Source organism: Ictidomys tridecemlineatus, chromosome 1 (assembly GCF_052094955.1).
Source record: "Ictidomys tridecemlineatus isolate mIctTri1 chromosome 1, mIctTri1.hap1, whole genome shotgun sequence".
In the NCBI taxonomy this organism is placed as follows: domain Eukaryota; kingdom Metazoa; phylum Chordata; class Mammalia; order Rodentia; family Sciuridae; genus Ictidomys; species Ictidomys tridecemlineatus.
In genome coordinates, this window is record NC_135477.1 from 10,545,239 (window position 1) to 10,558,136 (window position 12,898).

At 45.7% G+C, this 12,898-nt stretch overlaps 1 long non-coding RNA gene across 1 annotated transcript; it reads right to left on the reverse strand.

Annotated features, from left to right (window-relative positions):
* Nucleotides 1-10,656: 10,656 nt before the first annotated feature.
* On the reverse strand, nucleotides 10,657-12,513 carry LOC144375385 (uncharacterized). The gene is made up of 2 exons (XR_013435124.1): nucleotides 12,211-12,513; nucleotides 10,657-11,844 (listed from the first exon to the last, which is right to left on the reverse strand). It is a non-coding gene; the product is annotated as an uncharacterized LOC144375385 (long non-coding RNA).
* Between the last annotated feature and the right edge of the window lie 385 nt (nucleotides 12,514-12,898).

The window sequence follows — 12,898 nt, forward strand, 5'->3', positions numbered from 1 at the left end:
AATCAGGACTTGGACTTCTTTTCGGTGTGTGTGTGTGGGGGGGACACTATTGCACTCACTGCAAGAGCCAATTCCTCACTCTCCCTCATTCCATCAAGGATAGAGAACAGCAGCCATCACCTGTCTGGATTTATGAAGACCCCAGCAAGTTGCAGCGAATTTCTGACATCAGACTTCCTGGAATCCAACCTCAGAATTTCTAATCCAACATGATTCCCACCACACCACCCAGCCTCTTGGGTAATTTACAACCTACAAGGAAGTATTTCACTTACAATCAACTTCAAAGGTACACCTTGCTCATAATCTTCACACAATCCCTTTTGGCAGAAAAGAAAGCATTCCAGCCAGCAAACATGAAAGCCAGGGCTTCATTCTTCAAGTTATCTCTAAAAGATTTAAGAAAACAAGCTGGGCCTGGTGGCACTTGCCTATAGTCCCAGTTATCTGGGAAGCTGAGATGGAAGGATTGCTTGAACCTAGGAGTTCGAGACCATGCTGGGCAACATGGCAAACCCCCCAACTAAAAAAATGAAGAGAAAGAAATGATTTAAGAAAACATTGCAATTCTAACACTCACCTTCCTATTCCTGTTGCTAAATGATAATTCTATCTCATCAAGAGACAGTGTTTTGAAAATCTGGCTGATTTACATTCCTAAGCCGCTATTCTGCTGGTTCAGAATATTGTGTGGAAAATTCTTTACACAAGAGGAAAAATAATCCCCTCACGGTCTGGAATGCACTCTCTGGTTTGAAAGCTCTTTGTGTTTTCTTATTTCCTGATGAAGACTCTGAAGAGCAGCTCTCATGGTGAGGCAGGGGAAAAGTCAGGCAGTCAGTGTAGACAAGAATGATGAGCGTCAGCAAAGAGAAAGCTGGTTAACAATTGTTTTCTTTAAACCAAGCAGTCAACATGGGTAAACATGATGAGAGACTAGAGGGCAACAATTGTTTTTCAAGGAGAGAACAAAGGGTTGCTGACAGTTATTTTTCAAAAAAGATTTAAAGACCTTCCACGTTTGTGCTCCTAGGCACATAAACCAGGAAGAAAGGAAAGACATGATGGATGAAAAAGAGGAATTCTGGGGGCGCTAAAAAAGGGCAAATAGCATCCCTCCCACAGGCTTCCGGCCCCAGGTCCCCTTCTCTCTGGAGAAGTCTGTTCTCTATCACTTTCTCAAAACTTGCTAGTTCCACTTGCCTGGGGCATTGGCGGTGATCATCTTCCACTCCTTAGAACTCCAACCCAACCCACTGGATCAATGGGTTCTCATCTTTAGCACACAGTGTGTGTGAAGGAGGAGGGGAGAATTGTTTCTAGAGGCCTGTGCCAGATACTTTTGAATGCCTCCCTTGGACCTGTGGCTACAGGGGACCCTGGATATCAGGAGCCAGCAAGCACTTGTCCAGGACTATGTCCCTGCTCTCGGTTCCCAGGGCTGCCAGACCGGTGCTGTAAACTGGGTGGCTTCAAACAATAGAAATCTATTATCTCACAATTCTGGAGGATGGAAGTTCAAAATCAAAGTGCGGGCAAGGGCTGGGCACCGGCCGGGCACAGTGGCACACTCCTGTAATCCCAGCGACTGGGAAGGCTGGGGCAGGAAGATCGTGAGTTCAAGGCCAGCCTCAGCAAAAAGCAAGATGCTAAGCAACTGAGTGAGACCCTGTCTCTAAATAAAATACAAAATAGGGCTGGGGATGTGGCTCAGTGGTCAACTGCCCCTGAGTTCAATCGGTTGTAGCAAAAACAAAAAACTGCTGGTAGGGCCATCCTTTCTTTAAAGGCTGTCAGGGAAGATTTTGTTTCTTCCTAGTTTCTGATGCCTTCTGGTCATCCTTGCCTCTCCTTGCCTTGCAGCTGTGACATTGCAATCTTCACCTTCATAATCACATAGCCTTTTTCCTCCTCTTTGTTTCGCATTCAGATCTCCTCTTTCTAAAAAGACATCAGTCATATTACATTTCAATCTCATTTTAACAACGAATTACATCTGGAAATAGCCCTATTTCCAAGTAAAGTCCCATTGACAGATTCCTTGTGGACATGAATTTGGCAGGGGGATGGAGGAACTGTTAAACCCAGAACAAGTCCCCAGGGCAATTTGCTTTTATTTATTTATTTTTTAGTGCAGTCCTGGGGATCGAACCCAGGGGTGCTCTGCCACTGAGCTCCATCCCCAGCCCTTCTTAGTTTTCATTTTTATGATAGGGTCTTGCGCAGGTATAGAGGCTGGTCTTGAATCTACAATCCTCCTGTCCCAGCCTCCAAGGTTGCTGGGATTACAGGTGTGCCCCACCACGCCCACTTGCTGGGAGAGATTTGCTGCCTTTTGGGATAGCTTCATTTCCTTTTACTGCCCCTTTGAATATACCAATTCCTTCTGTCACTCAGAAAAAGTCATGCAGAGAGTAACAGAAGCCTGTACAAATTAATTGTGCTGTTTCCTTCTATTTTTAGAGGCTACAGATCTATTTACTCTTAAGGAAAAGTAGAACATTGGCCATCAGGGATCCGAGTATGACAGCAACCAAATTGCTGAAGTGTGGATGTCTGCAGCCAGCTCCCTCTGCCCAGCCAACCTGAATGTGTTTTGCCGTTGCCCACATTTCTCTCCTAGGTTGTCCTCAAGAAGGGTTCCTTCGCTGTTGGCCAGCCTTTATCTGATGACTTGCTCAGAGCTTTCAAAGCTGTATCCAGCAGGTGTCCAAATAGATAGCTCTGTCACTTCTTTTCTCCCCCATACTCTGCCCTTCAAACTGAGCTCCAGGGCAGGGAAGAGCAGATGGCAGGGACCCAGCTGTGTTAACCTGCTGGAGCTGCTGTGACAAAGTGCCACAGGCTGGGAGGCTTAGCCAACAAAAGTGTATCTCCTGGCAGTTGTAGAGGCTGGGATCCAAGGTCAAGGTTGATTTCTCCTGAGGCCTCTCTCCTTGGCTTTTGGTTGGCTCCCTCATGTCTTCACATTCTGGTCTTTCAATCTATTGTTGTGTGTTTTAATCTATATATATATAATATATAATATAATATAATATATATATATATATATATATATTAGTTGTAGTTGGGCAAAGTACCTTTATTTTATTTATTTTTATGTGGTGCTAAGAATTGAACCCAGGGACTCACACATGCTAGGCGGGCGCTCTACCACTGAGGCACAATCCCAGTCCTAATCTCCTCTTCTTATAAGGACACTTGTCATATTGAACTAGGATCCAGCTGGGTATGGTGATGTAAGCCTGTAACCCCAATGTCTCAGGAAGCTGAGGCAAGAAGATTGCAGGTTCAAAGCCAGGCTCAGCAATTTAGGGAGCTGTAAGCAACCTAGTGAGACCTGTCACAAAATTTTTTAGAAGGGCTGGGGATGTTGCTCAGTGATTAGCACCTCTGGGTTCAATCTCCAGAACTAAAAAAAAAGAACTAGGGTCCATCCTACTGACTTCATTTTATTTTAATTAGCTCCTTAAGGTATCTATCTCCAAATGTCGTCATAATCTGAGGTATGAGGGATTAGGACTTCAACATGACAATTTTAGAAAAGTTTAGCCCAGAGCACCAACCAAAGATTTTATCACCAGCTTACCTACTCTTTTCTCCTTTCCCTATTATTCTCTACCCATCCTTGGGACCCATCCAAATTGCTCTACAAAATGGGAATCATTTCTCTATTCACAATATGAAATAGGACATATAGAAATCAGAGACTTGTGCTGGGGTCGTAGCTCAGAGGTAGAGCACAGGCCTAGCATGCGTGAGGCACTGGTTCCATTCTCAGCACCACATAAAGCAAAATAAAGACACTGTATCCACCTATAACTAAAAATAAAAATGTTTTTTTTAAAAAAGAAAGAAAATAGACACTTGCCACAATCTACCCATCATGATAAACTCTGTGAAGCTCTTGAAGCCATAGAGATTAACCCAAGGCCAAGAGGTCTCACAAGGAACAACTCCCAATCACCCTTGGTGATTTTCTCAAAACACAGGACCCAAATAAAAGACCACCTATATTAAGATCGACAGTAAGGATCAGCCATAGTTGTGGAAGCTGAGGCTGGTGATGCCCCTGACCACATGGTAATCCTGGGAGTGCTAGATGATCGGAGGTCATTTCCCGAGCCATCGTTTAGGTCAATCCGGAAACAGGGGTCTTACCTGAAATGTCCAGTGGTGGGTGCAGAGAGTGCGTTCTACAGAATGGAGGGCCTGGTCCCTGGACGGAATTTGGATAGGGGCCTGGGGACGCTCAGTGACCCTTGTAGAGGGGAATGGGCACATTGAGGAACCCAATCCCAGGTTTCGGCACTAATGAAAGGAAAGTGAGAAAGTGGGTGACCAGGCAGAGTGACACACGAAGGTTTATTTGTCAGAGCTGGGTTCCAGGACTTTTATGGGGCAGGCTCAGGAATCAGAGCCAGTTGGGTCCTAATGCAGGTGGTTAAGGGTTGGGTTGGTGTGAGGGAGTGGTGAGCCTCTCTCAGAAATGCCCTTGGGCCGGAAAGCAGAGCTTTTTTCTTAAAAATGGCAGCTGTCACTTAAGATGGCCATCCAGATGCTAAGCAAGGACCTTCCTCTTGTCTTGTAAATTTTAAAGAATAAAATCCTATGGGAAAAAAAAAAAAACAACAACCATGAACTATCACTGAAGGGAAGAGGTTAAAAGATCTGGGTTCATTTAAGTGTCAAGAAATAGAACTCCTGCCATTCAGGAGGGGGCCTGATAGCATAAAATCCATTTTAGTATGTGCTGTGAGGCACGTCACTCAAAAAACACACCAAGCCCCAGTTTTGTCCATATTGAAGAGTCTTCCTCCCCCCACCCCCATGGCCGGAAACAGCCTCCAGCCATAACATTTGAGGCTATTTAAACGCAAAAACTGCAAAACTCACATTCGGGTTGACATAGCTTCAAGCAAGCAGGTATAGAAGCTGAATTGAGCAGTTAACAAAAGGACTTTCCATGTTAGCATAGCAGCAAGCAAGCAGAAGGGAAGTGGGTCAAAATTCTCAGATTAGAGAATGGTTACTAATGACTAGACAATCAATTTATGATAGAATACATTGTCCAAGAAAAATGGGAACCAAAGACAGAACAATTTTACATTGTATAAAAATTGCCATTTTGTGTTGCCAAACACGCTATGCTAGGCAATTAGTAAAAGGTACAGAGGTGAGGCTTCCCCATGGGAGAAGCATTTCTTACGTAATATGGAGTCTCAGGGTAAAATGGAGTCTGTTTGGTCATTTCCCGTACAGCCTGGCCCATAACAGTGTGTCAGATTAGGGAGTTTATATATGGTTCTGGTCAGAGCAAGAAACACAAAATTCGTAAAGTGGTTATTAAAAAGGTATTCTGGGGGACTGTAGGGAAGGAAGGGGAGAAGGGAATAGAAAATATCTTAGAATGAATTGAGCATCACTTTTTTATGTGCATATATGAATAAGGGAAGGAAGGGGAGAAGGGAATAGAAAATATCTTAGAATGAATTGAGCATCACTTTCTTATGTGCATATATGAATACACAACCAATGTAGTTTCACATCATGTACAATGAGAAAAATGGGAAGTTGTACTCCATGTATGTATAAAATTTAAAATGCATTCCACTGTCATGTTATGTATAGCTAATAACAAATTTTGAAAAAAGAGAGAGAGAAAAGAAAAGATAGTGTACCCTGGGTACTAACCTCCTTCCTGTAAATTCCATCTGGCAGAGATACACACGAGAGTGTGTGTGTCGAGCTGACAAATAAAGGCCATCTCTCTATAGTGGAGAGAGGCGAAACAGGCTTGGGTTCTGGAACTTTTTGGGGGAGGCCCAGGAATCAGACCAGGTGGGCCCTAATGCAGGTGGTTAGGGGTTGGGTTGGTATGAGGGAATGCTGAGCCTTTCTCAGAAAGGCCCTTGGGTGGGAAATAGAAAAATTTTCCTTAAAATGGCTGCTGCCACTTAATATGGCCATCCAGATGCTAAGCAAGGATCTTACATTCTCACCTCTTTTGTTTTTATTGGGCCACTTAGGGACAGGGACATACGTCAATCTTCTATAACTGCCTCTGCTGGGAGGTGGCTGTGTTTGAATCCCTCATTAAGGGCGAGTGTGGAATGTCATCGGAATGATGACAGAGGTTGAGTGGAAGTGGAATGCTGTCTCCACCACCCAATTTGGTGAGGGATTGGTATTTCTGTAACAAAAAATGGTTTAAGTTTGATTAAAGATTTTTTGGATCTGGTCTTGAACTAATCTAATGACACAGGGGCAAACATTCAGGAAAGGAAGTGCCCAGTGGTAAAGGGGGTTACTTAGCTGCCATCCTTTAGCAGAGGAGAGCTATTGTTTCTGACGTCCAAGGTCCAGCTGGAGTTGTTTTATCTTGTCCTTTGCTGTAGCAGATGGATGGACATAAAGATAGCAGTCCTCCTGTAGGTACAGACAAAGTCTGCCTTTTGGGGCCTTAAAAAGATCAAGGCCCCTTGGATTCTGCTAAAGAATCAAGCTGGGGTTGTATGGTTCGTGTGGTTTGAGCAAGTTGCTGTCAGTCTCCTAGAAATTGGAATGGTAATTCCTGGTAGTGGTCCCCCTGAGAGGTGAGTGCAGAATGAGGGAGGAGGGTAAAAATGAAAAAGGGAAGGATGGTACTCAGGGTTCTGCAGTGTCCTCGTGGTCCCCAGAGACCAAAGGAAGATTGGGGGTTCCAGCCTTGGAGAAACACGGCTTGAGAGGGCCTGTGGGTGTCACTTTATAAAAGGGTAGAAAAACCCGTTTTAAACAGGAGTTATGAACCCAATATGGGATGCCCTGAAGGTGGGCCACCAAGGGAGTGGTAAGAATGACCCGAGAGGGTCCATTTTGCGGAGAGTTGAGAGGAGGAGGGAGACTTGTTGATGGGGGTAGTTAAAAGGTACCAGGTCGTCAGGAGACAGAGTGGGAGAAGGGGAAGAGGAGGAACTAGGCTTTGCCAGAAGAGCATCACTGTATTGCCAAAGAAGGTTCCTAATGTATGCAAGAAGGGGCCAGAAAAGATGAGGAGCAAGGGGTGGTGGAGAATCAGAGGGAGGTGAGCTGAGCAGGGAGATGGGCCGTCCACATAGAAGCTCAAAGCAGGAGATGTTGAGTGGCTGCTTTGGGAGGGCCCGGGACCTAAGAAGAGCCAAGGGAGGGAGTTTAGTCCAATCTAAATTCAATTCAAGGGATAGTAGACATTGAGGGAGGCTCCCTTTGCCAAAGTGAAGGCTGTGATATTGGGGAAGGGAGCCGTTTCCACAACCGAGGTTAGAGAGACGCTAGCATGGCAAGGGGGCTTCCTGTATGTGGGAAGGAAGTGGAAGAAGCTCCTCCAGAGTTCAATACATGAATGGGTAAGAGGAGAAGAGCAGGAGGAGAGCAGCAGGGTTTAAAGATGAGCACGTGTGGACAATAAGACTAGGGTTGTCCACCAGGGAAACCGGTAGATCAAAGGCGTCAGGGGGTAAGGAATGTAAGCCCTTGTAGGTGAGGAGTTCCTCTAGGTATGGGGAGCCAGGATGGTGAGTGGGGCCCCAAAGGTAAGTTTCTTTGACTCATTAATGAGTGTAGAGGGTGCAGCCCATCTTCAAACAATAGGGTCCAGACCCTTCGATAGATAAGCCACAGGGGCAGAGGTTGGCCCCAGCATGTGTCTGAGGACCCCTAGAGCAAATCCCTGCTTCTCAGCCACATAAAGGTGAAATGGGTGTGTGAGATCAGGGAGATGGAGAGCAGGGCCTGGAGGAGGGCCTGCTGGAGCCTGGTGAAGGCTTTGTAACAGAGGCAATGGGGGTTCAGAGAGGGGGCCCCGGGCCACATCATATAGAGGCTTAGCCAACATCAAATATTAGGAACCCAAGCTCTGGGGAATCCTGCCATACCTAGAAAGGAGAGAATTTCTTTTTTAGTTGAGGGCGTTGGTATATTAGTGATAAGGCCTTTGTATCAACCATAATGGGTTTGTGTGTAGGGCTCAGGAGAAAGCCTAGATATGTTACCATTGCCAAGGAAAGCTGTGTCTTGGATGGAGAAACCCTGGAAGTTAAGTTTATAGGTGCCCTGATGGCTGATCTGCAAAGACGGAGGTCATCAACATACTGTAGCACCATAGACTGAGTGAGATGATGGATGCTAGGTCCTTAGCCTAGACCTGTCCGAAGGTATGAGGACTGTCTCGGAACCCTTGGGGGAAACTGTCCCCGTCTGCTGAGTGGAGTTATAAGACTCAGGGTCAGTCCATGTAAAGATGAAAATGTCTTGAGAGTCAGAATGGAGGGGAATAGAGAAGAAGGCATCTTTCAGGTCTAGCACTGAGCAGTAAGAGGTCCCAGAAGGAAAGGTGGAGAAAAAGGTTTAAGGGTTGGTTACCACAGGATGGATTGGGACAACTGCAGAGTTGATGGAACAGAGGTCTTGGACCAAGTGGTAGGAACCACTGGGCTTTTTTAGTGCCATGATGGGGGTATTTTAAGGGGAATTAGTAGGTCTAGGAGATTCCTTTTGCAAGAGGTCTTGAATGATTGGCTGTAAGCCTAGGAGTTTTTGTCGGGAGAGCAGGTATTGTGATTGGGTCAGAAAATGGAGGGGGTCTTTGAGATAGATGTGAATGGGTCCATGGTGTGAGGCGATGGAAGGACTTGAAACATCCCAGATAGTAGGGTCCATCTCAGAAGGGGGTAATGGGAAGGCACTGGCAGACGGAATAGGGCATGGTCCTAAGGTCAGGGTGAGGATCAGGGGAGCGGCAGGTGAGTCTGGATGGAAGCATGTATGAAGGGAGAAGGAAAGCGTAACCCCCAACTTTGTGAGGTTGTCCCTTCCAATAAGGGGAACAGGGCACTGTGGAATGACCAAAAGGAGTGGGTAAAAATTAGAGAGCCAAAAATGTAAACAAGGCTAGGTGTCTGTAAAGGTTGATAAGGTTCACCCTCTACTGCCGTAGAACGAGTAGTAGGCCTCATAGAGTGAATAGTAGGCCCCCAGAACTCCTTGAGGACTGAATATGTAGCCCCAGTGTCTAGGAGGAAGGAGACAGGTCTACCTGAAATACACAGAGTTACCTTGGGTTCCCACAGACTGATGGTAGTGGTCAGGTGATGGGGACCTGGGCCTCATCAGTCCTCTGCAACCAGTCCTAAGAGTTAAAGGGAAACCAGAAGGGATGGATGGCTGAGGGGCCATTATAATCTCGGGGACAGTCAACAGCCCAGTGTCCCTTCTGATGGCATTTAGGACAAGGACCCAGAGGCTTGCAAGGCCTAGGACATGTACAAGCCCAGTGACCCATCTGATCACATTTAAAACAGCATCTGGGCAGTCCCGAGGGACCCTTCCATAGGCCAGTGGAACCAGGGGCAGATGCTAAGGCCGGACAGATGGCTTGAGTAAGCTTCTGATATTTCTGCTTCTGGGCTCTCTCATCTCATTATACACCTTAAAGGCCACTTTTAAAATCTCAGCTTGGGGAGTTAGGGGCCCCCACTTGAGGCACCTTAATTTGGCCTTAATATCAAGAAACTCTGGGAGAAAAAGTAGGTCCTTAGTAGTTGTCTCCCATCTGGAGTCTCAGGGTCAGATTAGTATATTGTAATAAAGCCTTGGTCAGGCGATTTAAAAATGCTGAAGGATTTCATTCTTATCTTGAACCATTTCCTGGAGCTTTTCATAACTGGTAGCCTTATGGGCTGCCTTTCTAAGTCCTGCCATGAGGCAAGTAATAAATTGGTTTCTACCAGTAATTCCTCTAGGCGAATTATAATCCCAACTGGGGTACGATCGGGGAGTGCTTCAGTGCCAATCAGATGGGCAGGGGAGGTCTAATGTACCTCATCAGCATAATTTCTAGCTTGCTCCCAAACTTGCCTGCACTCCTTGGGCAGGAGGATGTTAGATAAGATTATATGGTCATCCTGGAAGGTCAAATCATGATTGGGTCAGATATTGAAACTCTGTGATATATGTGGTGGGACTTGAAGTATAGGACCCAAGCTGCTTTTCTATCTGTGAAAGATCTGACAAAGAGAAAGGCACACGAACCCAGATTGCACCATCTACCCCAGCCAACTAGCATAGGGGACACAGAGATGAGGGTTGGGCAGTGGCAGCTCGTGCCCATGTGCTGGGAGGAGAGAACAGTGGAGGGGCTGAGGGGACTTGCTGCAGAGGCTTCATTAGAAAGAGAATTGTGGTATGGTGCGGGCTCATCTGCTGGGCCAAAGGAGAAGGAGTCCTGGGTAGGATCTTCTGTCCCTTTGGAAGCAGGCGTAGTGGAGGTGAGAGCTGAGAGGACTTGTGCAGGAGAGCCAGAGTTGCAGAGAGAGGGCTTAGAACGTAGACAGAAAAAGGCTGAATGTATGATATCTCTTTCCATTTTCCCAAACGCTCACAATAGTTGAAAAGATCCCTGATAATATTGGGATCTAGAGTGCCATTAAGAGGCCATTTATAGTCTTTATCCAAAGGATATTGAGGCCAGATCTGATTGCACAAGCAGATAAGTTTTGGGGGTTTAAATCCAGGGTGTGAGAGAGCCTAGGTTAGCCAGGAGGCAGCCTAGGGGACTATGAGAGGGAATGGATGTAGAGTTATGCCGCAGTCCGGCTGCAGCAAAATAGCCGGGGGGTGACGAATAACTTCTGTAGATTGATACAGCAGGAATAGGAGCCGTTTATTGTAGGACAACAGAGCTATTTATACATTTTGCACAGCTTATCTTAATTAGCATAAACTAGATACATCAGTCAACCAATAAGGAATCTCAACACTTAATGGCTCACTTTTGTTACTTTTCAAACCACTCCCTCTGGCATTTTGCCAGGCACCATCCAGACTTGTTTATGAACTCTAACATTTCTCTGGCAAAATACCAGGTGTTATTTTTGACTTGTTTACAGACCTTAACAATTCCCCCTTTTAATTTAAATAACGACCATAGTGGTTTTTACAGAAACACCATAAATAACCTGCTACAAACAGAAAGTGAGGATACAAAATGTAACAATACCAAGCCAATTAATGGCTCCATGCAAGAAGCCCTTGGAAAAATTATACCAGCAATGACACTGTTAGCAAAGATATCAAGTTACAATTTGTTGTACATTACAGTTTGTTGTCTCAGTCCAAGTAAAGCAGTGTCTCAATAGATTAACTCACAGTCCAGGTAAATCATAGTCCAGGTAAGTTCTGCAGGCAGCTAGCTTAAATCACAGTCCAGGTAAGTTCTGCAGGCAGCTAGCTTAAATCACAGTCCAGGTAAGTTCTGCAGGCAGCTAGCTTGATCCGAAGTCTCGTCCGTTTCTCAGCCAAAGTCTCCTCTGGTTTTCAGCAACACTGGAAATTCTTCCTCTTTCGTTTTCACCGGCACTGGGATGAAGGCAGGAACTCTGCAACGCTGGCTAAAGAAAATCTTGTAGCATTCTACTAGGAAAACAACCTTCTGAACAATTTAGTACATTATCTCAAGGTTTTTTACATTTGAAATAAGCCTTAATAGTGCTCATTACTCATTAGCTTCCAGGTGTGGGAGAACCATTGTAGTTTAGTTATTGGCATTGAAAATGATGAAACATCAGGGACGCTGGTAGCATCTTCTGCCGGCTGTAGCATCCTGGGCAGCCCCAGATGGCCCTGGGGAGTGTCTGGATTCAAACTGCTACTGGACACAGGTAGCAAGAGCCTGGGAGACTGTGCCTCCAGGTCAAGTCTAGATTTGGGCTCTTGCAATGGCGTTCCGCTCCCCAGGGAAGAGCCGGCTGCCGCTGCTTGGAAAGCCCTTGCTGTGCCATGACCGGCTCGTGCTCCTGGCAGCTGCCGCTCCGATTTATGCACCCTCTGGTAACGAAAAGTATTCAGTAATAGCCTTTTGCTGCAACTTTTTTTCTGATAATCCTTTTTTTTCTGAACTTTCTTTTTCTTTTTCTTTCTGACTAGAGTTCCTGGGCTTTTATCAACACATGCCCTAACTATTCTTGGTTCCACTGGGGTGTCTCTTTCCCTTATCAATTTGCTTCTCACCCCTTCCATATTTTCATCACAAAGACAATACAATACACTGAGACAAAACAAGACACAAACATACTGTATCAATCTTCTCCATTTTCTCTAAATGGCCATTTTTCCTCTCGCCCTATCTGTCTAGGGACGAGCAGATTGCTCCTGTCCTATCTATGGACGGGCAGCTTTTTTTTCGTCACTTACCCCCGAGGGTCCCGGGGCTCCCCGTAACGGGCCACCATCTGCCGGGGGTGACGAATAACTTGTGTACGTTGATGCAGCAGGAATGGAAGCCGTTTATTGTAGGACAACAGAGCTATTTATACATTTTGCACAGCTTATCTTAATTAGCATAAACTAGATACATCAGTCAACCAATAAGGAATCTCAACACTTAATGGCTCACTTTTGTTACTTTTCAAACCACTCCCTCTGGCATTTTGCCAGGCACCATCCAGACTTGTTTATGAACTCTAACATTTCTCTGGCAAAATACCAGGTGTTATTTTTGACTTGTTTATAGACCTTAACAGAGTTACCCACAGTGAGATTTAGGAGGTGAGTTTAGAGGTGGGGTATCACCCAGTCTCTAGTATCACCTAATTGAGAGGACAGTTCTGCTCAGGGGGTCATCACCACCGCTGGGTAAGCATGAGCCTGTAGATGCACTTGGGCGCCAGCTGGGACTACGTAGAAGGGGTAGAAGCCTGTAGAAGGGGCAAAAGCCCATAGAGATTAACCCAAGGCCGAGACATCGGCTCACCAGGAGCAACTCCCAATCATCCTTGTGTTTTTTTCTCAAAACCCACAACCTAAATAAAAGACACCTATATACTTGGTCGACAGTAGGGATCAGGCATAGCTATGAAAGGTGTGGTTGGGGATGCCTCAG